Raw genomic sequence first — 6000 nt, forward strand, 5'->3', positions numbered from 1 at the left:
AAATTACGCAGACGGATTGATATCATTCCATTACAATCTGTAACAACTTCACAAAATTCAAAAATTAAATTTTTATCTCTCTATCAATTCGAAATCTTGAATATCAAATCCTCCATTGTAGATGATTGGACAAAAGAATCACAATTTCAAATGTTCTTTTTTTGGTAACCATATTATAAGATTGTTATAAAATTATATCGCTATGTGTTAGTTTTGATGTATGAAGAAGATACATTGTTTGCCATAACGAAAAATATGTAATTGTGGTACATTTCAATTAGACAAGATACATTGTGGACAAGAAGAGTATATTACTCATGATATATAACTATTAATAAAATAATTAGTAAATGGCTAAGTACTGTTATCCTATCTAATACATTAGAGAAGTAAAAATTTTAGATCGACACATTACTGTGTGGTTGTTATTAAGTATCATATACATGCAGTTTTAGTTTGCCAAATAATGAATATGCATCATATATCTATTATTAGATTTGGTACACAATGATCTAGTTATAGAATATTACAATTTATAATTCAAAATTATTATTGGGTAAGATGTACCTATACATCCTATTATAAGTTGGGTAAGATTGGACAATAAAAGAGTATACATAACACACAACTGAATTATTTTTGTCTTTATAACCTTTCAAATTTGAATAAGAATGATGATACATAAAGAACTTGATGCATGTAATTAATAATACATTATGTAGTGCTTATGTATCAATAACATTTATATTGAACATGATAAAACTAATAGAATATCAATAACATTAGGGTTATATATCAACACCTTAAATACGAATATGATACATTGCATAAAACAAAGGCTATTGTGACGTTGATGTATCAATTCAGTGATGATACTAATAAAGGGTAAGTTAAGAATCAAAATAAATGAGAAATATTGAAAATATGTATCTTTTATGGTGATAGTCATGTAATAGTAGATCCAACTTTTTCCCTCTTTTTAGCCATTTTTTAACAGTATATTTAAAGCTTGAGTATATGTCCTTCCTCGACTTCTCCGTTCACAAATGTATCATGAATATAATTTGGTATTTTGTACAGATATATATTCTTCTAAATTTGAGTAATAGTAGAAGATACATAACAACACTTGATACATGATAAAATGATACATTTGGTAGAGACTACTTCTTTCCATTTCATAATGTAGTTTCACCAGCAAAAGAGGATCCCTTGGAAAGATTTTATTGTAAGGAGCAATGCGGATACATCATCTCTTTCACCTTTCCATGATGCATTTTGTCAAGGGGAAAAGGGAGGAGATCCGATAGTTTTTTAGGAAAAATTGTGGAGCGAAGACTTACTTGGGTCTTCGTAAAAAGTTGTGGAGTGATCTTACTAAAAGGAGAGAGAATATGTTTTTTTTTAAAAAAAAAAAGAAAGGAGAGAGAACAAATCTGAAATTTAAAAAAAATGAAGTAAAGATTGAGGTAATGAAAATAGGAAAAATTAAGTGAATGAAAATAGGAAAAGATGTGAGGGAGTGAAATAAGGAGTAAAAATAGGAAGATAAACTTGAACAACATTATGTATCCGGATCAATGAGGTTTAGAAGAAAAAAAAGAATTTTGGAGATATTTTTAAATGTTAGGAAAATAAAAGAAATTATGAAAAATAAATATGTGTATATAGGTCATTTATCCTAAAAAATATGAGTATAAGGTAAACAAGGTTAAACTTTTAGGAGATAAATAAGAAAACACAATTTCCCATTTAAGGAAATTATTCCCAAAAGATATTTCATTCACTCAAAAAGTGGGAAATTAACGATCATTTTCTCATATTTCTTATTTTTTTTAAAAATAAATTAAAAGTACATATATTTTTTTATGTAAATATTTTTTTTAAAAAAAACATGGGACCCCAAGCGATGGCTTTAGTAGTCTAGTGGTTAAGACGACCTTGGTTTAGTCACTATAGTGTAAAAAATTATATATTATAGCTATATTTAGGGTTTTATGATAAATTTCTTTCCCCTCTCCCTCTCTCTCGTCTATCTCGCCCCTCTTTCTCTCCGGCCTAAAAAACATGCATTCCACATAAATATGACAATTGTAGTTTGTATTATGTATCAAATGTATTCTTATTCCATATCAACTGATTTTGTATTATGTATCAATTGTATATGTATGCTATATCAATTGTATTATGACAATTTGTATTAGGACAATTGTATTCGTTGACACAAATTATGTTCGTCAATATAATTATATTCTATATATGGTACAAATAAATTGTATTCATACAATTCTATTTATATTTGTGTCAATTGTGTTGTGTTTTGTAACAATTGTATTTGTGATACAAAAATTACAACATGTATTCATCCTCTCTCGGTCTCACTCACCTCTTTCCTCATAAAATATATTTATCTGAATAAGTTGTATCAATTGTCTTTGTGATACAACCTAATACAACGAATACAACATGTATTCAACATCTCTCCTCTCTCTTCCAGATTTCGCTCTCCTCTCTCTTCCCTCTCCTACTCTCGCTCGCGTCTCTCCTCCCCCTAACATGTAGTTATAAATTGTAATTAAACAAATTATAGGTATAGATCTCTAATTAAGTCCAAATTATAGCCATTTTTAAAGGATCCCCTAAATTTAATCATTTGAACCTCCTTTGCGGTCTTATTATTTGTTGTGTCTTGAAAATTTTCCTAAACAATTGTTTCCATAGTATAACTATCTTGTTCATCTATGCCATGAAGGTTGAACCTTGGTTCTCGAAGAAGAAGGATAAGGAGAAGGGGGGAGAAATGGGGTAGAGGAATTGATCAACTCATCAAGCTTATGACATGAACATTTCATTTTTGAATTTTGTTCCTATCCTTTTTATTTAAATTTTTTTCATCTTCAATATCAATTGGCATAACAAGTTTTAAATGTAGCCTAGCCTCATTTGCATTGAAGTTTATCTTACTAGGATATCAACTTGGCCTGGAGTTTTGCAGGTGGATTATAAGATTTGTTAATCATTGGAAGGCTAGTGAATATAATTGACAGTTGATTTGTAATATTTGGCAAAATAAATCATCTTATTACTTTTATCCTCCTGATTAGCTGCTTCGGTGTATGCAACCTTCTAATAATGTTTTGCATCTTGTTTAGCATGTATTATCTGATGTCTCGTGTCTGCTCCTTCTGCTTTAATTTATGTATCATTATGGGTGATTCAGCGAGTCTTGATCCTATAGTTTGGAAGCTGTAATTTGTTTGAATTGGGATCATTCTTTCCACCAAAGGGAGCTTTTGCCAATCGTGATACTCATGATTTGTTTGCGAGTCAATGACTATATTAGCCAAGTAAAAAAACTAGCAATTACATTCTCTGAAGATATGTGTAATTGTTGCTCTAGCCTTCTAAAGTAATTCTCTTATTTTCTCTAACTTATCTATTATTTCCCAAGGTATCCTCCAGGTTTTTAGAATAATCTTCTTGAGACTTAGTGAATCCGTCTCAATTATAACATTTTGTAACCTTCTCCTAATGGATTCATCAAGAGCTGAAAGAACTGCAATTGTTTTGACTCTTCACCATCTGTCTGACCCCTTCCAATGTCATATTGACCATGTTTTTTGTAACACCTAAAAAAAGACTTGTAAGGAAAGGTTCAAGATTGGTGGAAAGGTCTAAGGATGGGTCCAAGGATGGTGGAAGAGTCCACGATTAGTGAATCCATCCTTGTGAAAAATTATTCTAAGACAAGGGTCTAAGGAAGGGTTTAAGAACGGTGTAAGAGTCCATGATCAGTGAACCCATCCTTGTGAAAATTATTCTAAGACAAGGGTCAAAGTAAGGGCTCAAGAATGGTATAAGAGCCAACGGTTAGTGAACCCATCCTTGTGAAAATTATTCTAAGGCAAGGATCTAAGGAAGGGTTCAAGGATGGTGGAAGAGTCCATGGTCAGTGAACCTATCCTTCAACCCAAGCCTTATGAAAAATATTCTAAGACAAGGGTCTAAGGAAAAGTTCAAGGACGGTAGAAGAGTCCACGGTCAATGAACCCATCCTTGAACCCAAGCTTTGTGAAAAATATTCTATGACAAGGGTCTAAGGAACGATTCAAGTACGATAGAAGAGTCCATGGTCAATGAACCCATCCTTGAACCTAAGCCGCGTGAAAATTATTCTAAGACAATGATTCATGGCCAGAAGAAGGGTCCATGGACGGTAGACCCGTCCATGGAGATTGACTTAGAAAAATAACTCGTCAGTTATTTTTTCAAGGTTATATGGGTCTTTTTCTATGCATCTAACACCTACACTAGGTCATTTTTATCCTAATCATAGACCCTATATAAGTCTTTTTAGCCTAAAATTTAACCATTCTAAAATCACTTTTTAAATTTCCCCAAACCCCTCCAAGTTCTTCCCTAAAAATTTCTCTCTGTAAAAGTTTGAAGAAGAAGACAAGGATTTCAAGATCAAGTCTCCAAATTCACCATTAATTGTGAGTTTTGAACTCTAAGGTATGATAGTCTTCATATGTGGAGCCCTTTTCCTCCACAAAATTCCTAAATTCTTCAATTTACGAAGTTAGAATTTCCCTATGAGTTAGAGTTTCTTTTATGTCAAGGGTTCCTTTAAAAATTGATTATTTGATTTTTACATGATGTATCAAGCATGAGATAATTACATGATTCTATGATGAATTCCATGAAACCGTGCTTAAAATGAAAGGTTTTCTCACACATAAGGGATTCTAAGGTTGAAAAGTCTTCTCACCTAATAAAATGAATCAAAGATAAGAAGCTATTCTAATGAAACCTAGCTTGGATTAGTTACTTAATTGTACCTTTACATGGATGACACATGACTTATATTGGATTGCAAGGTTACGTGCTCTTCCATGGATAATAAGAACAAGTTTAGAATATGACTATTTCTTGGAATTCACGCTTAGCCACGAAAGGATATTGAGATGGTAGCTCTTCCTTTAGTAGAGGCTGGTTTTAAAAGCAATATATTTATCCCATAACTATGTGACCCATAAGATAACTGTCTTATATAGACATTAGATAATGAATCCACATAAGTTAGAAGTTCATGGTCTTACCTTGACAATTAGGACACCCTTTTTTGGTGTGGGGTAGACACCATATCCCATGTTGATAAATCACATGGTCTTATATGTCTGTTAAAGGTAAACCTCCCATAATAATAATGAACTAAGGTTACATCAAGAAGTATCTCACATTTATTGAAAGAACTTTAAAGATGTTAGTTTGCATTGACCATGTTTTCTAACCCTTTTATATCATGTTTTAAATTGGTCATTATCATAAAATGTCCCCTTTTAAGCATGTTATCAAATTTTATATGCATAACTATCATTCTTGGTACATATTTTGTACTAACACATACTCTTGCCTTCATTTCCCCAAATGTAGGGTCTGACAGTCAAGGTTCCCAGTTTCGTGGGTATGGGTTGGTTTGAGATATTTCGAGCTTTGGTGAGTCTTCATGTTTCGAGGACGGATTTTCATTGTGTTCACTTTTTCCTTCTTACTTTAAGTTTTGGACATGATGTATGGGGCATGTTCAAATATCATTCTTATGTACCAGATGACTAATGAGACAAGTGTTTAGACTTCCACTTTACTTTATAAAATTTTTGGACATAGAAATGTACTTCTTTACCTCTTTTCGTTCTATTTCTTATGTTATAAATGCTAAGTGTCTTGTATGGGATCTCTCGAGGTCCTATACGCCATGTTACACCTAGGGGTACCTTGGATAGTGACACTCTCATAGATAATGTCACTACATGTTTGAGGGCATTCCTTCTTTTCCATAAATTCCACCTGATTATAGATGACATGACTTCATAAATGTTGTTGTAGATGCATCCCCTCTATGATAATTCCTACAAAATTAGCAAAAAAACTTCCATCGTTTAGCAGTTATGGCGGTTGTTTCGAATAAATGAGTTATTGACTCCTCCTCTTACCTAT

This window comes from Solanum lycopersicum, chromosome 8 (genome assembly GCF_036512215.1).
Source record: "Solanum lycopersicum chromosome 8, SLM_r2.1".
NCBI lineage: Eukaryota > Viridiplantae > Streptophyta > Magnoliopsida > Solanales > Solanaceae > Solanum > Solanum lycopersicum.